Source organism: Schistocerca nitens, chromosome 1 (assembly GCF_023898315.1).
Source record: "Schistocerca nitens isolate TAMUIC-IGC-003100 chromosome 1, iqSchNite1.1, whole genome shotgun sequence".
Lineage (NCBI taxonomy): Eukaryota > Metazoa > Arthropoda > Insecta > Orthoptera > Acrididae > Schistocerca > Schistocerca nitens.
The window spans coordinates 739,006,777-739,031,484 of record NC_064614.1 but is presented as its reverse complement, the minus strand read 5'-3'; the positions used below and the strand labels follow the sequence as shown (position 1 = coordinate 739,031,484).

General features: G+C 42.0%; 1 protein-coding gene across 1 annotated transcript in view; it reads right to left on the bottom strand.

Annotated features, from left to right (window-relative positions):
- The window catches only part of LOC126236920 (heat shock protein 70 B2-like), a 133,766-nt gene that overhangs the window by 94,536 nt on the left and 14,522 nt on the right, over positions 1–24,708 (bottom strand). The gene's annotated exons all lie outside the window — the stretch shown is intronic.

The following is a 24,708-nucleotide window of genomic DNA, read 5'->3' as shown; positions in this document are numbered from 1 at the left end:
GTTCGTGGTGCTCCGCCACAACCACCGCATTTGGTACAGCAAACCAGTATTCGATCGCCAGATCATGAGGTGTACACTGTGCTGCAATCTAAAGTCGGATTGTCACCTCATGACGATAAAAGAGCCATTTGTGATGACGAGGTCGAAACCCTACCATACACACACAATTTACTAGAAGCACGAGAGGGGGTGGGGGGGCTTGTACCTAATAGTATGGCTCTTTTATCATAGTTGAAATATTGTATGTGTGATGTATGGAACACCTGCATGTGTGGCTGCTTATGTGTGCCCATGTGTACTCTTGTGAGTGCATTTGAGTGTGGATGTCTGTGTAAATATGTAAGCCTGTGCGTAAATATATTCTTTTTTTCTAAATAAGTACCATAACGTCTAGGCATGACTACATAAACAGTATGTGCTGGGAAAAAATTATAAAAAATTATTTAAAAAATGAAAAATGATCAATATGTTTATGAAAAAGATTTAAGAAATTGAACCAAAATCATCAAACAAGTTAAAAAATGTAAATGAAGGAAAAAATAGCTTACTGTATGTCTCTCTTTTGCACTTCATGTGCGTGTGTGATTGTATGAGCACATGTGTAAATAGATTAATTTTTAAATTTCACCAACCACTAGCTATCCAAGTCATACTAGTCTTAAGTGTGAGTTCCACCCAGTTCATTTTAGTGCAGCTGTTTGGGATGAACATTTTAGGGATATTGGCTTATTGTATTATTAAATTATTTCAGCTGCTTGATGTGGAAAATTTTAGAACTATCCAGTTCAAAGTATAAATTAAGTCTTCTGTTTGGTTGGAATTTCACTAGTAATAGTATTAGTGTAAGAGAAACTATACCTCTGCAATAGCTGTAAACAGTAAAGCAAAATAAAGTACAAAAAGTTTTTTCAATCAGTAATATCATTTTTAAAACACAAGAACTGTAAATAAAAAAAATTCAAACAGTAACAAGAACTGTGAATTTAAAAGCATCACTACTTCGTGTATTGCAAAAACAACAAGATTTGTGGATGTAAAGCTGTATTACTATTGTGAGTATTTATGTCTGAATAAAAAATCGTTAATCTTTACCATACGTCTTTGTTGTTATTTCAAAAATCCCTACCCTTAGAAATGGATATAAAGGCTGTGCAAGATATTAGTTTAAAGCATGAGGGAGGTGACGTGTAAGATGGAGGAAAACAAAATATTGCATGGGATTTCGCCTATCGTGCTGCACGTATAGGTTTTTGGGACCAGGCGGCGCGTGATCGTGTCCACTTCCAAAGACATATAGCAAACATGGCTGAAATTATGTCTCCTGTGTTTCACACAGACATAGTATATGGGCAAAGCTACGTAGTATCTAAGTAGGAGCTAGGTAGAAAGAAAGAAAAACATACAATGTGAGGTAAAAAATTCACTTATTTTCATTAATCCAACTTAAAAGTTATTTTACATTTCCATAAGCAGACACAACACTATTTTCAAACGTCTTCTTCTTCTTCAGCTTATGGATAGCAGGATACCCGTAGAATTCCAGGTCTTGAATAGCTGCAAACTTGAAGATTCGCTGCATCCATGTGATCTTCTCCTCGCCTTTGGCATACATGATGGTCTCAGGATGATCGACTATTCGAAGTGACGTCATCTTTTCTTTATGAGGTATACTAGGATCGTCCCAGTGGAGTCCATGAAAGAAACGTGTTAGTCACTTCGCACTCCTCGGTGTTTTAGCACAGTTCACACCCTTGAAAGGCCTCGGTGATGCAATTCTTGTTGAAGATGTCTCTATTATACCAGCATATTCTGTATGTGCTATGAGTCTACACTCATCATCATAGAAACCTTGAAAGTTGGCATTTCACACTGCAAGTTGTCATTGTGAAATGCTCTGGGCACGCCACATCACTTGGTCACTTATACAGCACGCTGCACAACATTAGTAAGTGGGCAATAGTTAATCACACGGTCATGTAGAACTAGAGCATACACTACAGTGTTCTGGGAAATTTGGTGAAGATTCAAATTCGATTCGTACATCTATTCGTCCTGATTTAATTATCTCATTCTGCTTAGAACAGTCTATCACGATGATTGGTGCCAGCTCCTTGAATTTCCGTAGACTGAGTAGGGATCCCTCCTCTTCAACACCTTCATAGTAAGAAGCATGGAACCTTGTATAGACGTCAAATGCTAGACTGTATATATTCTGATCTCACTGTAGCAGTAAATTGTCATACAGATAGAATTCGGAATTCAAGTATACTCTGGCATTAGTTAAATTACATTTGTGAAATAGGGTGGAATCATTTGCTAAATTCCCCTTCTACAGGTCTGGAATGCAAGTGTTTTCAACTGCACTGAGGTTTTAATAGCCCATGTTTGTCCGCTCAGTGTTACTAGCACCGGGTACTCAGAAACCTCCCATGAGTGGAAAATTAATGGTAGATATGAGTAGGGGGACAACAAGTATGTCAGTCCATTTTGTTAGTGTGGGTTGCCTACATCAGTGGCACGTATGCACTCAGGGGCAAACCTATTGCTCTGTTAAGTGCCTTTCCATGTCAACTTATTGTTCTGGTAAGTGCTTTTCCGTGTCAACATATTGTTCTCCTTTGATTGACAGGTACTTAACCTATTGTTCTGCTAAATGCTTTTCCATGTCGCTGCACTTAACCTATTGTCTCACACCCCCTCCCACTCCCCTCCTCCCTCAGGAAGAGGATGCAGGTGCATTTTGTTAGGGAGGATTGCCTACATGAGGGGCAAGTATGCACTCAGGGGCAAACCTATTGTTCTCCTTTGATTGACAGGTATGTAACCTATTGTTCTCCTTTGATTGACAGGTCCTTACCCTATTGTTCTGTTAAGTGGTTTTCCATGACACTGCACTTATCCCATTGTCCCCCCACCCCCTCCCCCCTCAGGAAACTCCCCAACCCTCACTGCTACAGGTACACTTTCAGGTCTGAGTTAACATATTGTTCTGTTAAGTGCTTTTCCATGTCACCTCCATTTCATTTTTGATTGACAGGCACTTAACCTACAGTCCCCCTTCCCAGTCCTATCCCCTTCCCCCAACCCACTCACCCTTGCTCCTACAGCTACACTTTCAGGTTGAGTTATTGGAATAGGCCCCTCTCACTTTTATCATTGTGATTGACTACTTAATTAAATTGATCAATTAGTTAACCACTCTGGTGGTAAAGTGCCACAGCCCTGTGCCACGCCCCCCCCCTGGCGGTAAGTTCAAATCCCATCAGGACAATGCAACCTCTACTAACCTAATAAAATGGTGGGAAGATAATTTAGGCCACATTGACTACTTAATTAAATTGATCAATTAATTAACCTCTCTGATGGGAAAGTGCCATGCCACCCTGGTAATAAGTTCAAATTCCATCAGGACAATGCAACCTCTACTAACCTCAGAAAACGATGGGAAAAAAGGGCACATCCACTAACCTAAGTCATCCAACCGCCATCTCATCCTAGGAATTGGCGGGAAAAAAGACTCAGTTGATAGATTATTTGGAGGGTATTCGATTGTAGTCTATGGAATATTGTTTAAACAATTTAGACATTATGTGAAATATTGTTTATTTAAATACTTTAGGGGATTCAAGGTATTGTATAGAATATATGGAAATGATGGATAGGAAGGATCTCATAGCAGGAAATTCAAGGGTATATTGTTTATTTATATTAAAAAGAACAATTTGTGGGCTTGGACTTCTCTTGCTCATCATTCCCTGCTGTCTGGAAACAAATAGGTCTTGTACAAAGTAATTACATGGTGAAAACATGATGCACAACCTGATGTTCAGCACTGTGTGTCTTATCCTACGGGTTCCCGGGTTCGATTCCCGGCGGGGTCAGGGATTTTCTCTGCCTCGTGATGGCTGGGTGTTGTGTGATGTCCTTAGGTTAGTTAGGTTTAAGTAGTTCTACGTTCTAGGGGACTGATGACCATAGCTGTTCAGTCCCATAGTGCTCAGAGCCATTTGAACCATTTTTTTGTCTTATCCTAATGTTTGGGTCTTTGTTGGCACTTTGTTCTGTTAAGAGGTGTTCCATGTCACCCACATTTCCTTAAAATATTCTACCGCCATCGATAGCTGGCCGTGGTGGCCGAGCGGTTCTAGGCGCTTCAGTCCGGAACCACGGGACTGCTACGGTCGCAGGTTCGAATCCTGCCTCGGGCATGGATGTGTGTGATGTCCTTAGGTTAGTTAGGTTTAAATAGTTCTAAGTTCTAGGGGACTGATGACCTCTGTTGTTAAGTCCCATAGTACTCAGAGCCATCTGAACCATCTACCGCCATTGATACCAAATTAAGTAATTAGTTATGTTCAAATGGTTGAAATGGCTCTGAGTACCGTGCAACTTAACTTCTGAGGTCATCAGTCGCCTAGAACTCAGAACTAATTAAACCTAACTAACCTAAGGACATCACACTCATCCATGCCGGAGACAGGATTCGAACCTGTGATGGTAGCGGTCGCTCGGTTCCAGACTGCAGCACCTAGAACCACACGGCCACTCCTGCCGGCATTAGTTATGTTATCGCACCATTTTCTGGTACACTTTTCGAATTTCACATGCTTTTGAACGCCATTTCTGGCACATTCTTCTTTGCACAAACCCTCTTAAAGCTCTGTACTGCGCTTTACACAAAAATTATGCAAATGAACGTAGTGTTCTGTACTTAACCTGCTGTTCTGCTCCGCTCACGCTGGTCCCATATGTGATGACGAGTAGCTGTGGTATGGTCGAGCACTGAGATGATCCAATGCTTCCCAGAAAAGCACATGGTGCATTGCTCATCAAGGAACAGGTGAGATGTGTCTAACGGTGCGTAACTGCCCAGCATGACTGACACAACGCCGCAAAGTGCGCACGCGTAGCTGCAAACCGTCGGAAGCGCATCCAACAGAGTTCTCAATCTTATACTGATTTCACGTGACTACGTAAAAAATAAGAACCAAGTCGACCTCGCGGAATTTTTATAGTATCCAAGAAATAGTTAACGATCGCTTTCTTGACGTCTCAGCTTGTATGCACGGAAATTCTTGCCCTGACAGAACCTGTTTACGAAAATAACGTAGAATAACGTTGATTGCAATCTTCCTTGTGGACCAAACGTAGTACCCAGTCCATCACATGTTACCCCTCCTGTTTCAACACACACAAACGTTCCCTCCGCTGTGTAGAGGCTCCTATATCCCAGCACAAAGGATGTGAATGAATCGAGCATTATGATTGGCTCTTAGCGAATTTACTTGCTGAATTACTGATGCCGCCAGTATCAAAGCACCAACCGCCTTTTCTTTCTTTCTGTAGAGGAGAATTTCAGCAGTTATTTTACACAGATCGCCATATTGTACGGGCAATTAAATCTTATAAACTACCATACATATCGTGAAATACGGAAAGACCCTCACTCGTTTACACTGCTCTCCCACCGAGGACAGGAGCTTGAATATTAGAGTGTTAAATCGACCTGTGATCCATCAATATATCACCGCGTGCCCTACACAACGTCAAATACAGAAAGACTCTTTCTTACACGTTTACACTGCTCTCCCATCAAGGACAGGAGCTTGAATATTAGTTCATGAAACTGATCTCCAACCCAGCAATATATCACCGAGTACCATGTCGATGTACTAAACATACAATTCGTATCCTGTGCCAAACAAAATCATCCCTTTTACATCATTCATACATAAACTGTGAAGACAGGCAATACCGTATCTACACTCCTCTCAGCACTAGATATTTAGCTGCAGCCAACAATCACAAGTCATCCACCCCAATGCAGGACCAGAGCGCCCACAGCGGACCGAAGTAGCTCTCAGAACTGTTCTACGAATTCAGCATCGTTTCCCCTTGGCACAAACACGTTAGTGTATCCAGTCCGAACCTGCTTCCTTGCTTGCTCGCTTTTCTACGCACATCTCCAGACTCGAGGATTACAAGAACACACGTATTTTCGCATGGTTCGCCAAAATATTTTCGAAGTGCTTCTCAATATCTAGCACTAGGCAGCATCCTACCGATCACTAGCGCAACACAATTCCCAAGATATAGACTGGAAATTATTTCTATACAAACCCGAAACTTTAGCTAGGTGGAGCGTGCTCTAGACCACTGAGTAACTAGAAATAAACAAACGTGAAATGATAGTTCCCCCTGCGAATACCGATCTTGGTGATGTAACAGATTTGAAATCATCCCTATAATTTACAAGGTCAACTAAGGTGTTTCTCATGTCTAGTGAACTGGCAAACGTGTCTTCCACATACTAAATGCACACCACACAATTGATCTTCTCTCAACTAAATAAAGGCGCGAAATGTGCAGATGCAGTCATGGGAGGGAATAACAGTCCAGCGCAAACGCACCTCCATACACAATCTTCTCAAATTTCCACTTGATCACGAAAGCCGCCCTACACATACTAAGTATTAGTTCACTATTCGCTCGTCTAGAGGACGGCAAAGTTAACTCAGACACATTCCTACACACCAACAGGTCTCCGCAGACAGACAGCTGCTGCTGTTAACGGGAAACGTGAATCATTCCCGCACAGGTCACCGGCGCTGCAAGCTGAGCACGCACAGGTAGAATCAATCATCTTAAGAAATCGGTCACACATAACAAGTTTGTTTGTGTGGCCATTTTCCGCAGCAAGCATATAAATATTTGTTGTGTAAATAAAACTTCCTTTTCCTGCTGCTAGTTACTTTATTTATTCCGTACGCGTTTCGCCTTCTCTTGTTCTAAGGTATCATCAGTGGGATCTATAACGATACAGTTTTGTTAGTTATAGATTATCAAACAGTCCACTTCGCGATTTTTTGTAAAAAAGTAATTACTTACGATTTTCTGATCTGCGTTTCCTCACATCTGGTCTGGAGGTCGCACTACCACTTTTATCACTGCACATCTTTGTGTTGTCTCCTTCCACACACTATTCACCATCTTTCTCACTCTTATTTGTGGTGGACTATTGTTATTTTGTCACTCGATAGAACTATTTCATCGTACACTGCTTTTGACAGCGTAAATATTGCGACTCCATTACGTGTTTCATCTTCTTTGGTACGTTACCTATTTGTTGCCAACCTAACGAAGTAAATGTTTGATACTAATTTCTATTTATGATGTTTATACCGTGTATGTGTGTGAGTGAGAGAGAGAGAGGGGAATAGAGTGGACTTTTTTTTTTGGGGGGGGGGGGGGGGGCGTATGTACTAGCTGTTAGCGAGTGGCTGAAAACCTTGGTGACAGCTGTTTTGACTTTTCGTTTCAATATTCTGTGGAGGGGTTCATGGATAAGTGAGTGTAAAGATGTTGGGTTCTGTTATTATTACATTGGACAGTTTTATTATATTATTAATTTTTTCGAACGTTATTCTATTATTTTATCTGTTAGTGTAAATAACGAATTGCTTGGCATGTGTACTTGGTCATTCAACAGGATTTTCCCCTCTGCTTTGGTTCTATGTATGTGGTAATTTCCTTGCATGGTCAGGAGGTGGTTCAAATGGTTCAAATGGCTCTGAGCACTATGCGACGTAACTTCTGAGGTCATCAGTCGCCTAGAACTTAGAACTAATTAAACCTAACTGACCTAAGGACATCACACGCATCCATTCAGGAGGTGTTTTTTTTTTGTTGATTCTAATTATTTTCATGTCATCTTCTCTAGTGGTTGGTTTGTGGTCATTTTCTCTTAGGTGTTCTGCAAATGTGGAGTGGTTTGTCCCACATTTCCAGGCTCTCCTTTGTTCCTTGTATCTGATATCAAATGTTCTCCCTGTTTGCCCTATGTATGCGCGTTCACAAGTGTTACACTGTAGCTGATATATACCTGCTTTCTGGTATATGTCTCTGTTTTTTGTCAGTTTTGGGGTATATTTTTGTATAGATTTATCTGTTACGTATGCTATGTTTATTCCCTGTCTTTTGAAAATGTTGGTGATTTTATGGGTGAGTTTGTGTTTGTATGTTATTGTGTACCATCTTGTGTTTTCTTTCATCTTTTTCTGATTATCCTGCATGTTTGTTATGGGGCTGCGTGTTTGTGTTTGGTTCTGTTGTGTTGTTGTCTATGGTTAGGAGCTTTTGCTTTTATTTTATTTTTACTTTTGTTGTTTAGCTTTGTGACTGTGTTATTATTGTAACCATTATTTTGTGCTATCTGCATTATTATGTCCAGTTCTTTTTGGTAGCTTTCTTTGGTGAGTGGTACTGTGTTGAGTCTATGGAGCATGTGTCGAAGTGCTGCTTGCTTTTGTGTGTGTGGGTGGTTCGAGGATTGGGGAATGATATGTCTGTTGCTGTGGGTTTACAGTAAATTTCAAACATATGCTTATTGTTTTGTTTTTCGAAAGTTATATCCAGAAAGTTAATTTGGTTGTTCTGTTCTCTTTCAATTGTGAATTTTTTATTTTTATGTTGGGGGTAGAGAATAATGATGATAGCATGTTGGGCTGATTGATTTAAATGGATGCAGATCTGCTATGGACTGTAGTATCTGTATCTAGTTTGGATACGTACCACATTGTGTGCATTTCCTCCGAATGGTCACAAATAGCTCTGTTGCACTAACTCAGGTCGTTCTGTTTGTACATGGGTTGCAGAAGGTGGTCTTTCTCCAACTTCTGGTCACTTCCGACTTAAATTGTGACGATCACATGTGGAAAGCTGTAGAAATAGGATCAGTTGCAAGATTCGTAGGGGGTGACCAAAACCACGTTGGAATTTTACTGTAGCAGCTAAGCTCGGGTGACTCGTTTCGAGATATGTTAGTGCCAGAAATAGGCTGAGTAGTGGTTGTAATCATTAAAGGAATTGTCAATAGGATCCAATGCAGGTATGTGCTTGAATGGAAAGACCTGTTTCCAGATCCCAGACATCATTTCTACCAGATAGCGTAACACTAGAAGCTAGTGCACATTTTCTTATGACCTCAATCAGCACATCATCTACTACTACTGTTTGTGTTCCTTCTCAGTCAGTCATCACTTATAACTCAGTGCATATATCGCAGAACCTCTGATATGGTATCGAAACAGAATGCGCTACAAATGCTATAGAATTATCTAGCTCAGGCGGTGCGAGGGAGTTGCAAATACCACTTACATACCATGTTCCTTAGCCAAATCACTTTCAAAATGCGGTAATTTTTTCACGAGGTTGCATCGTGCGCTACGTGTTGTTCTGATAATACACATGGTATTTATCCGGAAAAAACCACCTCACTCAGAGGTAATGTCGTACCTCGATTTGTAAAGTGGGTATAGATTTTAACATGGTTATTTCTGTGCATCTGTAGAACCAAGGCCCCTTGTGACAGTAACGTACAGTAGTTGTTGCGATTTGGTTTTTTTAACATCTGGCCGATTACATTTCTCTTTCTAAGACAGAGGGGTAGCACTCACAAGAAAAACCTAAGAGACATTCCCACCCATCGTTGATTTTCGGTCAGTGTTATTTTGCATCCTGTGGAATCATTTATTGGTCACGTATTATACTTAGTAGTAGTGGGGTGTATGTGATATGTTTGCATTTGAGCATCAGTCTTATAATGTATGTTTTTGTGTTCCGACATGTGTAAAGGAAATGACTATGTCCAGTCGTAAGGAAGGTACAGATATTTCCATTTCCACCCTTCAGCAGGGTGTATTTCCGATACTTCATTGTGGAATGCCGTTCGATTGAGACCCCGATTGTAACATTTAGTTGTAAGTACAGGGATAAAATATATATGTGACCGATTTCTTAGGATGATTGATTCTACCTGTGCATGCTCGGCTTGCAGTGCCGGTGACCTGTGCGGGAATGATTCACGTTTCCCATTTACGGCAGCAGCTCTCCAAATGTAGAGGCCTGTTGGTGTGTAGGAATGTATCTGAGTTAACTTTGCCGTCCTCTAGACGACCGAATAGTGAACTAATACTTCATATGTGTTGGGCGACTTTCGTGATCAAGTGGAAATTTGAGAGGATTGTGTATGGAGGTGCATTTGCGCTGAACCGTTATTCCCTCCCATGTAAATTGTTCAGTTGACTGCTTCTGCAAATTTCACGCCTTTATTTAGTTGAGAGAAGATCGATTGTGTCGTGTGCATTTAGTATGTGGAAGACACGTTTGCCAGTTCTATAGACTTGAGAAACACCTTGGTTGATCTTGTGGGTGCTCTGGTCGCGCGTTGGGGGTGGATGACTTGTGATCGTTGGCTGTGGGAAAATATCTAGTGCTGAGAGGAGTACATATATGGTACAGCCCGTCTTCGTGGTATATGTACGGATGATGTAAACGAGATGATTTTATTTGGCACAGGATATGAATTGTATGTTTAGTACATCGACACGGTATGCGGTGATATATTTCTGGGTTGGAGATCGGTTTAGCACACTAGTATTCGAGCTCCTGTCCTTGGTGGGAGAGCAATGTAATTGACTAAGAGTCTTTCCATATTTGACATTGTGTAGGGCACGCAGTGATATATTGATGGGTCACAGGTCGATTTCACGTTCTAATATTTAAGCTCCTGTCATCGGTGGGAGAGCAGTGTAAACGAGTAAGAGTCTATCTGTATTTGATGATATGTATGGTAGTTTGTCAGACTTAATTGCCAGTGCAATATGGCGATCTGTGTAAAATAACTGCTGAAAGTTTCCTCTGCAGAAAGAAAGAAAAGGCGGATGGTGCTTTGATATTGGCGGCATCAGTAATTCGGCGGGTAAATTCGCTAAGAACCAATCATAATGCTCGATTCATTCACATCCTTTGTGCTGGGATATAGGAGCCTCTACATAGCGGAGGGAACGTTTGTGTACTTTGAAAGCAGGAAGGATAACACGTGATGGACTGGATACCACGTTAGGTCCACAAGGAAGAAGCATTCGACGTTATTCTGCGTTAGTTTCGTAAACAGGTTCTGTTAGGACAAGAATTTCCGTTCCTAGAAGCTGAGACATCAAGAAAGCGATCGTTAACTATTTCTTGGACACTATACAATTTCCGTGAGGTCGACTCGGTTCTTATTTTTTACGTAGTCACGTGACATCAGTATAAGATTAAGAACTCTGTTAGATACGCTTGCGAGGATTTGTAGCTACGCGCGCGCACTTTGCGGCGTTGTGTCAGTCATGCTGGGCAGTTAAGCACCGTTAGACGCATCTCTCCTGTTCCTTGATGAGCAATGCACCCTGTGCTTTTCTGGGAAGCATTGGATCATCTCAGTACTCAACCATACCACAGCTACTCGTCATCACGTATGGGACCAGCGTGAGCGTGCCTTAGGCTTCTGTGATGTCCGTATAACACTTGAAGAATTCTAACTGTATACACTAAAATAGACCCAACTTTCACCTGAAGCAGTGTGAGAGTGATGGCTCACACTGGCTTGCGTCCAGCGGTGGCTCGCGGCGGCGGTTGTATTCCATCGATTTCACCAACCAATAGGATGCTGCGAATTAAGGAAAACTACCCCATACATGTGAAGAATACCAATTTAATTAATTTGCATAAATTTTTTATATCAATGTGGTGTTAGCAGTACAGTAGTTAACGGAAAGGGGATGCATGAGTGGGTGACATGGAGCAGAACAGCAGGTTAAGTGCAGAACACTAGGTGAATTTGCATAATTTTTATGTAAAATGCAGTACAAAACTTTAAGGGGTGTGTGGCAAAGAAGAATGTGCCAGAAATGGCGTTCAAAAGCATGTGAAATTCGAAAAGTATACAAGAAAATGCTGGGAGGACATAACTATTTACTTAATTTGGTATCAACGGCGGTCAAATATTTTAAGGAAATGGGGCTGACATGGAAAACCTCTTAACAGAACATAGTGCCAACAAAGGCCCAAACGTTAGGTTAAGACACACAGAGTACAGAGCCGAACATTAGGTTATGCATCATGTTTGCTCCATTTAATTACTTCTTACAAGACCTATGTGTTTCCAGAGAGCAGGGAATGATGAGCAAGAGAAGTCCAAGCCCACAAACTGTTTTTTTATATAAATAAACAATATGCCCTTGAATTTCCTGTTATGAGATCCTTCCTATCCATCAATTTCCATATATTCCATACAATGCCATGAATCCCCTAAATTGTTTAACTAAACAATATCCCACACACTGTCTAAATTGTTTAAACAGTATTCCATACACTACAATCGAATACCCTCCAAGTGATCGATCAACTGAGTCTTTTTCCCGTTAATTCCTAGGAAGAGGTGGCGGTCAGATTTACAGGTTAGTGGATGTGTCCTTTTTTCCCACCATTTTCTGAGGTTAGTAGAGGTTTATTGTCCTGATGGAATTTGAACCTCTTCCCAGGAGGGTGTGGACCTTCCCACCAGAGAGGTTAATTAATTTATCAATTAATTAAGCAGTCAATCAAATTGATAAGAGTGAGAGGGACCTTTTCCAATAACACAGACCTGAAAGTGTAGCTGTAGCAGCAAGGGGGGAGCAGGTTGAGGGAGGGGGAAGGGGCTGGGGGGGAGGGACAATAGGTTAAGTGCCTGTCAATCAAAAAGGAAATGGGGGTGACATGGAAAAGCTCTTAACAGAGCAATGCGTTAACTCAGACCTGGAAGTGTACCTGTAGCAGTGAGGGGTGGGGAGTTTCCTGAGGGCGAAAGGGGTGGGAGGCGGTTGGGGGACAATAGGTTAAGTGCAGCAACATGGAAAACCACTTAACAGACCAATAGGCTAAGGACCTGTCAATCAAAGGAGAACAAGACGTTAAGTAGCTGTCAGTGAAAGGAGAACAATAGGTTTGCTCCTGAGTGCATGCCTGCTCCTGATGGAGACAACCTGCACTAACAATATGAACTAACGTCCATTTTGCCCTCCTACTGATATGTACCAGTATTCGGAACTTTTAGAAGCTTCAAATGCTCCTCGTCTGCCACAGTGATGTGCGGCCTTTTGTGTATAATTTTATTGATGATGATCTGATTCTCCTCTTAAGGATCCATCCAAAAATATGAAACTCCTGCATGGGAGAGTTAAAGCGTTTTGATGCTGGATGACAATCCTAATTTCATCGTTCATGTTAAACGTCGTTGAAGCCCAAGATTTATGTGAGCAGTATTCCTGGCGCATGATTCGCTCATCATATTCCACTGGGTGAGATATATTGAGTGACGACGCCATTGCGTGGTTTCAAGCCTACTGATTTAAGACACTTGTAGTTCGCACTTGTTATCACCTTGTTGTTCTGCTGCAAAGTGCTATGCTGTGCGCTGGTTTTATAACTACCGACCGTCTCGTTATAGACGTAGTCATACAATGATTTCATCATCACGAAAGTAACAAGTCGGTTATTCTGATCCACAATACGCAGCTCCAGTTAGTACAATATCTGAACTGGCACTGGAAGGTATATAGCGGTGGTAGGAGTCCCAACAATCTTATACCCTGTTCCAACTGATGGGAAGAATCCGTAAATTGAATGAACCTATCTATCGTTGAGATACGAGTTCGTTGCAATTTTGACTCAACACGGATGGTACTGACAGGGAGAATATGAACTGTCTGATCAGATTTGTAAAATTTCATGGGATCTGTCTTCAAAACCTGTCCCTTTGTGTAACCCAGCAGTGGGTCTATTGAACCTTCCTGCTTGAAGTCAATCGAAGCATTCATCTTCCTTATTTCAGATTTAAGTCTACTGATGTTTGCATGGAGCTCAATCCCTTTTCCATACTGTTTTAAAACTTGGTTTAAATCGTCAATGTCGTATGCACCAGGTTCAGTTTCTATAATTTCTTCTTTGCCATTTATTTCCAGATGCAGTTTATTCTTACCCTCTGTGATATTTGAGATGCTGTATGTCTCCAGTCCAATCAGCGCGATGCTCCAATATCCAGCGCTTAAATCAATTGATGGGAAGTAATTAGCACATAGTACAGACAATCGTTCTTTTAGTGCCAGAGTGTACGGCACTGCATCTAAACATCGACTGGTGAATGGGTGCTTAATACCCGGCCTTACATGTCATTCGTAAACATCAGAAGGAACATTATGCATAGATGACCCCACAGGAATGTATTAAAGTCTTGGTGGCGTCGAAAGAAATACAAATAGTAGTCGTTATTTGTATTTCTTTTTTTAACATATGCTACCCAGTGAATTCCAGATCCCCCTGCTACATCCAGATTCACAATTCCGCATTCTCCTGATTTCCACATAGTCTTCAGTAATGTATTCCGCATAAACACACCTCAGAATCTCGGAATGTTGAATTTCTTCGTAACAAACTGAAGCAGATGTATATTTGTAAGCGCCCTGTCTGGTAGGCCTGTTAGGGGACTTTTTGTGTATGAAGAGACCTAGTCCTTTCTTCTATGAATGGAAGTATAGCCCTTTTCCGATTACTGCTGCCTCCATCATGCGGTTATGTCTTCGTACCTCGTGCATTCTTGACAGTCCTGGCAATAGCCGCAGCACTCCCAGCCAGTGAACCCACCGCTGAGACACCGGCTAAGGCAGGAATGAGGAAGGGAATAATTCCACCCGACGTCTTGGGTATTGGTAGAACCCTGCGTGGTTTAATCAATCTTTTTTTTTTCTCCCTCATTTCTGCTTCAGGGTGCTTTTAGCTGCATACAACGCTGTCAGGATACAGTTTTTCACGGACCCTTTTGGTTTCATATTCTTCCTTAGCGCCCTACGTGCAGCGCTCATAACTTGACTGAACTTCCTCACACCCATGCCCAACTTGACTTTACCATGCATAGTTTCTTCATACGCTTCCTCGAGTAGCTTTTTTCCCTTATCACCGCGTGCCAATGGTCTTTGGAGTTTTGTTCCAGGTTCACAGTAGTTATATCCAGGAATGTGTAATTCGACTGGTAGTTTGTCGAGAATGCCGACTCCTCCTCTAATGCGTCTCCTATCAAGCATGTTATGCTACTGAGGTGTTTGTGGTTGCGTTCCCTATTGTATAACAAATCGTCAGCGTCAATTCAGTTGTTTCGTGATGCGGGAAAACCAAGACATTTAACCAACGCTCTATTCCCTCGACGCCGTATGACCCTCTCTACGAGATAAACATCTAGTTCCGAGCTCTTCTGTAACTCTTGTGTGTAAGAGCATCCTGCAGTTTCAGTACCACTGTTGTCCTCTTAAGAGGTAGGTTCTAGGATTCGTTCTCTGCACTTTGAAAACTGTGAATATCTCGATTGACCAGTTTGGCATGTATGATTTCTCAAACGTTGTCTTGTGTTTTGAAATACGTACTAAATCACCTACATTAACCTGCTGTTTGCTCGGATCTACCATTTTAATACGATTGTATACTGTATCTAGAAGTCTATTATCGAGAACATCGATTGGTCTCGTTTTTATTGTGCGATGTTTGGTTCGATTATACTGTGGAATTATTTGCGGGAGGATATCGATCCCTCTGTGTGAGCCACGAAGATTGGATTACATCCACATCTAGGTTTTCACTGTCCTGTTCAGACGTTCCACGATACTCGCCTTCAGGTGGGTGAACAGCGAATAGTGATGTATTCCATACCATTCCATCACGGCCTTGAAATATTTACTGTAAACCTCACCGTCGTGATCTGTTTGAAGGTTGTCTGGGCTTCGATTTGTCCCCGTCTGCAGCAATCCATCAAACACATGCGCGACTGCCATCCCTGATTTCGTTTTCACCGGTAATGCCCAGGCATACTTAGAGTGAGTATCAATAACCATTAAAATATTTTCGAATCCGTTATTCACACGTGAATATTCCCTCATGTCGACGAGGTCCGCCTGCCACAGGTCGTCCAAACCTTTAATCATAACGTATCTTCGGGGGTATTTTGTTCGTGCTGGTTTGTGAAGTTCTCAAACTAGTCTACTTACTTATTCGATGATGCCTCTCTCTCTCTAAGCTCATAAATTATTGAAACAACTTCATTCGAATGACCTGTATTACCAGTGGCAACTGATGCCATTAGCAACTGTAGCCTGTCTACTAGCTCATTGGGGTCGTCGTAATACATATACTGCTGGAGTCGATTGCTCACTCTTTTATGCAGAATGTCAATACCATCACCACTGCTATTGTTTTTACCATCCAAAATAGATCTTATAATGGATTTGTATTTCACATTACTTCGACTTTTTGCATTCTTATGCAGATCAGTTCAAAGCAATACTTCACGATACATTTCCAGATCTTTAGGCGAATAATTTACAGCTTTTGTGGGTTTTAGGAAAATAAGGTTCAGTAGCCCGGGTGTTCTTTGAAATTTTTTATCGCCGATCTGTATTTTTTCATTTAAAGTTATAGGCTGTGTGCCCAACATGTATGGTTTCTCACCACTAACATCGAATGTTTTGTCTATCGCCTGCCGCGGTAGTCTCGCGGTTCTAGGCGCGCAGTCCGGAACCGTGCGACTGCTACGGTCGCAGGTTCGAATCCTGCCTCGGGCATGGATGTGTGTGATGTCCTTAGGTTAGTTAGGTTTAAGTAGTTCTAAGTTCTAGGGGACTGATGACCACAGCAGTTGAGTCCCATAGTGCTCAGAGCCATTTGAATCATTTTGTCTATCCTAGCGTCGCTGTCACGGTTAATGAAATCGGCAATAGCGTCATCGTCGTCATTACAGAATTTCGCTGAGAGTTCATCGAGAGATTCAGTAATGGTTTAAAGGTTTCTCGCAGTGTCTGCTCCCACTTCAAATGCCATAACCTCAGCAAGGGCAACTTCTCGCGAACAGCCTTCCGTGCCTCTGTGACTTTATGCTTAGTCGACATCTTGCTGTATACTAATCGGACTTCTGTGCAGCATGAGGTTTTATTTATCCGCTCTTCTTCTTCTTATGCTACTCGTCCTTCTCAGTAACAGCTATTTTCCCTTCAGTTGAGCTGCTTATTTTCAATTGCGTTAACTCGTTCGTACAATGTCCCGTTCTCAATGACAGCTATTCCCCCTTCAGTTGAACCGTTTACTTTCTTCTCGATTGCATTAACCTTATCATTCAGTGTATTGTTCAATCTCAGAAGGGTTTGACAATACGTCTCTAGTTCCTTGCGTACACTTCCAACTTTATGGTCGAGAGTTTGAATTTTCGCGTCCACATACAAGCAAATGTTTTGTCTATGTACACCCATCTTATCAAACTGAGCTCCCGACATCCGTGCGAATTTATCCATGGTGATGCATATATATATATATATATATATATATATATATATATATATATATATATATATATATATATATATATATATATATAAACTCAAGGAAGTTCTGTCTTCCGTCTGTACCTGCCATCATTCAGTTTTCTTGTTTTATCAATAACGAGAAACCTGTACTGTGAGTGATTCCAGCAATCTGCACATATCCATACAAAACCATTGAACGACATATCGGTTCCTACATGAGCCTGTTAAAGGTGTTTTAAATTTAGATTGTCCTGTTTGAATGCTGTAATTAGATTTTCATTATCCCTCACCAGCTGTTTTGGGATTCTGGAATATGTCTCACTCAGATAAAATACATCAACAGCCATATGGCGACCGAAACAGAAATATTGTCGAATTCCAGCTTGGTTTTCCACAGCAACATCGTGAAATATGAGCAATGTGTTTGGATTTACTTTTACCGGTGGAGGGATATCACTGCTCTCTCTTAATGTCGTGTATGCCATACAATTTGCACCCTGTAATATCTCCTTTAATAGTTGGTATTTGGGCTGAAACAGTGTTTTTGAAAATACACTTACATGCTGAAAGCGGACTCCATCCGGATGTGTTAGCAGCGACATGAAAACATTTGTCTTGCCGCAGTTGGATGAACCTACAATTATTGCACTATGTTGTCGGGAAGGAGTGCGCCATTCTTCTTCTTCCGGTTTTCTTGCCACCGTCACATCTCCAGTCGCTTACAACAACAAAGCCTTGATGCTTCACCCACCCTGCCATGATACCTACTACGTCAGGCACTGGCATGCAATGGGTTTTTTATAGAAATAATTAACACTATGCCCTTTCCATGATACCGACCACTTCAGGTACTGGCGTGCAATGGGCTTTTACGGATAATTTAGTTTTTGACATAATTTTCTGCTGTTGCATGTTTCCAGTGAAAATACTGGGGCAATAGCTTTAGTACTTGCAATATAATAAGAGGTAAGAAATAAAAAACACATACATGGTTACATACTTTTTTTAATTCAGTAATCATACACAGGATGCACTACATCAACTGGTTCTTTCTTTATCTTAACGCCAATACAGAATATGGAAAATAAAGCCTTCTTGTAAGCAGAGAATTCAGCATATATTTCTCTCAACCTTATCGGCAGTACATTAGTTTTCGCCGGCACCATACTGACCCACTGTTCGAAGTCATCTAAATGCACACTGTTCATACTTAGATACTCTGCAATGTCTCTATACACAGCTTTAACACAAGGCAGCCAGCTGTCCAGTCTTCCCAACACAATGGATAGAATCATCTTTAGATCGAAAAAGTTTTAAACGGTGGAGTGCTGTAGATAAATGGATGTGTTATCTGATTTCACACGGAGTGCAGAGTCATTGTACACTGTTGTAATGGATAGAGTTACAGCAGCACAATAAATGTCCGGAGGAGGACGGCTCGGATGATAATCGGCGGTCAACTGCTGCTTGACGTACGCTTTTGCACGACAGAATTCATACCATTCCACCTCCGTAAACCACACTTTAATACTTTTAGCTGCATTCTCGATCTCTATCACAATATGCCGCTCTCTGTCTATAGTTGCTTCTACACCAATATGTAAACATTTGGAACCACTAGTGGTTAAATTATTCACTGAAGAGAAGGGTAGTGGTGCACAGGGCTTAATTGGTATCTTCTTATCCACTACATCCTCACTCTGTCCGTGCAGTATCACTGGAGTAATGTGCGATGGCGCGTATGATGGAGGCCAGTACCGACCTGTGCCATGCTGATTAGGGCCTCCGGTAAACTTCGGCGAGTCAGGGGCTGGCTGGGTGCCTTCAACCGACAATAACAGCTGATTGTCCTGCTCTGTCAAGCTGACCAGGAACGCGACAGGATCCCAGGATGCTGCCGCTGCTGCGGATCCCGACTGGCCAGGACACGTCGCTGTTGCAGACCCTGACAGACATCAGAGGATGTCGCATCCGGTGATGAGCAAAGAAGAAAAACCGTTAAAAGCGATGACAGAAGCACAAAGAGTCTCGCACGGCAGTAAACACAGACTTACTTACTCTTCCGCGGCTTCTTCGTATTCTGTTGCTGCTGTGGCTGGACAGCGCTGGGCGATCTCGACTGACGCTTCATTCTGGGTGACTGACTGCAACTGAGGCTGCAGAGCTGCTGGGGCCACCTTATATCCCCGTTGTGATTTAATGCTGCGTTCCTATTGGCTACTATCAATTTCAAGCGCCTCTGGTGGTATAATTGTGTTATGGGGGGGGGGCGCATTTGGGCTTTCCATCCATTAGAATCAGGGTTCGAAACCCGGAAATGGCACCAACATTTTTAATTTCCCGTCAATTCCAAGCGCCTCTGGTGGAATAATTGTGTTAGGGGCGTGCACTTGGGCTTTCCGCCCAGAAGCACCAGGGTTCGAGCGCCAAAAAGGGAACTGCCAATTTTAATTTCCTACCAATTCCCGGGTGGGGGCGGGGTGGGATGTCAGCACAGCCCTGGGACAAAGAAATTCAAGCCAAAATTCGAAATTCTCGCCAATAGGGTGGGTTGGGGGATGGAGGGGGTGGAGAGGGGGGAGGGGGCTGGAGCACACGTGCAGGCTGAGAAAAACACGTGAGGCCATCTGGGGGTGGGGGTTGGCGTGATCGGGGGCGGTGGTGGGCGGCGCCGGGGGTGCTTAATCGATCAATTTAATTAATTAGCATATTAATTTGATATCAAAATTGCACCCGTAACCCCAACTCCCTACTACTAATAGGTACTACAAACATTACATTTTAGTATACATCAGTGAACAACAATCTTTCTCAAACGCCAATGAACAATGAAAATCAAATAGCACACACTCTCACACTTCCAACACTGGATCTACTAGGAATACTGTCTAACTAGAGTTTACTAAATGCAGTAGTATTCAATACAGTTAAAGTTCGGTGACACTGTACCACACATTCTCATGCACAAATGAGTTTCGATGTAATATATTTTTGTGCATGATATATCTGGCACAATAACACGTACCGATACTGCAAAGTGTATTCAGTGGCAAGTAGCAACACTGTTCGAAGCAGAAATACATACTCTTTCTGTGACAGGATGCAATAGAGTTGAATACCAATTCTGTCAGTGAATATTAATGTGGAGTTCTCCATTAAATGCGAGAAGTTACAAAAACAGATGTGAACAAAAATAAGGTAGAAAACAACAAATATCCCTACCACGCATTTAAATCAAGCAATTAACACATGATTTCGTGGGCAGGAACAAATGAACTCAGAACAGGGTGCAACAAAATCAGCTTCTGTTCTGCATGAAACAAAAACAATTATGGAATCACCTACTCTACCCAATATTACAGATGCGAGAAAAAGTCAAGCAGAATATGACAACAAATTCATAATGCAAATCAAAGAGTGCAATCCACGCAAGAAGTCGTAATCAGGAACACACTGTTATGAAGCCAGGCTGCGTTTATTACGAAATCAAAGAAAATATGGAAGACATTGAAACACTCAGTGAGAAACGGAGACGAAGGATTGATTAAAGCTCTGTGCAACACAGGGCTGAGGCATTATTCTACTCAAAACTTCGAAAGTATAAAACACTTCCTATGCTTCTCATACAACACTTGGGCCCACAATGGCTTCTAATGTCACGTGACGCGGTTTCAGCCAGTCCTGAACTGCAGACGGCGGCAAACGCAGGGGAAAAGGATGGCCATACTTTCCTTTAATACAAAGCTTTAGGACTGATAAACTTGCAGCTCTCCAAGTGGCCTAGCAGTAAACAAACGTGTTACCAAAGTCCCTACATGAGTTTCAACCCTCTAGTGATGGCAACAGTGGTCTCTATACTTTAACAGAAATATTTCTTATGTAGAAATCGCTATACTCATACAGTGAGAATCACCTAAAACTTGCACCACAAATATTGCGCAAATGGAAGGTGCTACATATATGCAGTTTTCACAAAATAGATTGATAGGAAGTGGCTTATATTGTTGTAGTAGTACTGAGAAAGAATATTTTTTAATTTTTTTTTTTTTTTTTTTTTTTTTTGCAAACATATACGTTCTTAAATGAGACAATGCCTATTGACATCAAGAAACTAAAAGCAGTGCACTAAATAAGAATGCAGTGGTGTCTGTTGCAGATTCTAGTGTGAGCCCTTTGCGAGTATTTCGAAATATTTCTACACTGACACTTGTTTGTCTCATTCAATTTGCACTGCTTTTGTTTATAGTGAGCTTGTGTATTCCTTGGGTTCACTGTCACTTGCTACTCAGTTAATAGGTGACACCCCTATCAATAGGTCGTTAGTGGACTGTGGGATTTACCATTGTAGAAAAAGCCGACATGCTCTTGTTGTATGGAGACTGTATGAAAAATGCAGTTCTTTCTTGTACGGTGTATGCAGCAAGATATCACAATAGACGTCTACCATCTCGGCAATTATGTATCAACCTCTTCAAACAGTGACATGAAAGTGGTAGTATAACATCTAGGCAACGTAACAGAAGGAAGCAGGAGACGATAGAATAGTGGGAAATTAATGTTCTTCCTGCTGTTGCAGTTGATCTGCACGTTAGGTCCCACGCGATCGCACTAGGAAGTGTCATGAGTCAGGCAAGTGTCCTACGCATTCTCCATCGGCATAGGTTCCATATTTTTTTTTCCTTTACTGAGTTTCGATTCCCCCCGAAGGGGGCGGGCTGGCAACAGCTTAGTATGCCGCTCTTCAGCCTATAGAATTTGTTTTAAAAGATGAACATAATAGACAATAGAAACAGGCGATAAAATCGGAGACTTAGATGGTAACATGGCGGAAAAAATCGTAGAACTTAAAACATATAAACAAAGGGATGATGATGCTAATAAAATGGCTCTGAGCACTATGGGACTTAACATCTGAGGTCATCAGTCCCCTAGACTTAGAGCTACTTAAACCTAACTAACCTAAGGACATCACAAACATCCATGCCCGAGGCAGGATTCGAACCTGCGACCGTAGCAGCAGCGCGATTCCGGACTGACGCGCCTAGAACCGCACAGCCACCACGGCCGGCTCGATGATGCTAATAAAATACATATGAAGCAGACAGGTAAAGTAATAGACAGACAATTAAAAACATGGCTACAGTCTGGTTTCTGTTCGCAAGAGACATAAAATTCACACCCAGCGACAGCATGATTTCTGTTCGCAACACTTTGGAAAGACGAACAACACTGAACATTCACTTGAACACTGCACTATAAAGTTGGCAAATATGACGTACCACAGCCGAGGGCAGGTGGGGGGAACCTGGACAGATGATGGGAAAATTAAAAGGGGGAAGGAGAGGAAAAACGTAGGGGGGGGGGATGGAGGAAAGGAGCCGATGGAGGACGAGGACCCATAAGAGGGGGGGGGGTGCTGGGCAGATGTATCAGGGAGTGGGGAAAGGCAGAGGAGGGGAATACAAAGGGATTGGAGGGCGGGGGGAGAAGGGAGGTAGGGAGACGGTAGGTGGGGAGAAAACAGGATGGAAGGGGGGGAAGAGGGAGCCCAGGGAAAGGACAGAGGAAAGGAGGGGCGTAGGTTCCATCTCCATCAAATCTCTCTCTATCAAGAGCTGCAAAGAAACGATTATGAGAACCGTGTTAACTTCCCTGTTCATGGGCATCAAGACAGGATACTCCAATGCAAGGGCGGCTTCTGAGGTAGTGCCGCTGTGCCGTGGCATCACTTGTACAAAACAGAAAGAAAGAGAAATCTATGCGAACTGCACTTAAAACATTGTTTCGGAGTATGTATTTTCTGATTTGAAGAGGCGTGTTTCGCCGCGCGCGCTCTCACGGTAGTTTTCTGAAGCTGGGCGCCAACTGCAGTTTGGCACCGTGTGTCCTCATAAGCACTGTGTGAAAGGCTCGGCCGTTGGTTTGTATACGCTTCTTTCCTTCGCCCAGAGAGCAGTAAAGTGCGGGATCTATAGAAGCACGATCTGCCACCTAGCAGTCATATTAGAACATATCGGGGTGCAGATTTCTTGTTATCGAGTTTTACAATCTTTCTGCAAGTTACTGCTAGGGTGACCAGATGCAGTTGTTTAAAAAGGAGGACAAACAGCTTCAAAAAGGAGGACAAAGGAAGAAAAAAGAGGACACATCAAACGGGTCAACTGCAGATGAAGATACCACTCGTCAGTTTCGGACAAGTCACGTGACTGTCGGGAATTACCGGTAAAACTAGTAGTTAATTGTTACTGATGGTCAGGTGGTGGTTAACTGAGCAATATAAAAAAATTAAAAACATTGATTGTGGTGACAGTTGACGCCAATTGTTTTGTTATGTCAACAACACTGTATTGTTTACAAACTGAAAAACGTAGGACCATTCACCTCCCTTCATTCGACGCACCGCTACCAACATCTACAATTCAAGCAGCAGCTGACGACATGTAAACTGCACTTTAACCTTTCGAATACAAATAAATTGAATGACTATGAAATAAAACCATGACAGTTAATCTGTCGAGTCATTTCTTACCTTTATTGGCCACTGAGACGTACGTTCCAGCTCCACATATCTTACATTCCGCTTCAAATTCATTTCTCCCTTTCTTGAAAGCCGAATATTTGCAGGAAAGGACATCAGAAAATGTACACTTTCGTTTAGGCATAGCCAAATATTTTACGTAACTCACTCGGTTAAAAATTACACTCACAAATCACACGTGCACTACAGGAAGCCAAGCGAAGATACGAAACGAAAATTTTAAATAATCGATATTTGCATTCGCTTATAGGTCGATCAACGAGAACATCGACGATCCTGGTGCCACCTAGTAACATCGCCTTCGTGCGTGTTTATCACGAAGGCTGTGGCAATAGTTAAAGTATTTAAGAAAACAGCATTAGAACGGGACAAATTGTAAATTTAACTCTATTACCCTCAACTTTCCGAAAAACCCGGACACTGTAAAAATCCGCCCGGACCTCGGACAAAGAGCTAAAAAGGAGGACATTTCCGGATTAATCCGGACGGCTGGTCACCCTAGTTAATGCTAATACATCCCTAAACGCTAATTGATGCTTAATTAAATCGAATGCAGAAATAATACACTTAAATATCGTTGTAAATAGCTATATGTAATTTGAATATAATAATTATTATGCCCTTAGATTTTGCAACTAAGAGGCATTGTTTCAATACTGGTATATTTTACAAAGCAGGACTATTGCTACAGAACAAAAAAACTAACGTATTCACCACCTGTTGAGCATCTGTTTTCTAAACAAAGGTGTAGTATTTCTGTTTATACTGGCTACGTTCGTGTAATACAGTCCTGTACAAACCGCTGTAGTTATTGCGAGGTCAGTTAATTGACCGTATATAGCTGTCTGCACAGCGCCATCTGAAGGAAAAATTCAATTGACTGTGAAAATAGCAAACATGAACAAAGTAAGTGAGCTATTAAAAACGCCATCTAGCGACAGGGCCCTCAGATAGAAAACACAAGGTAGT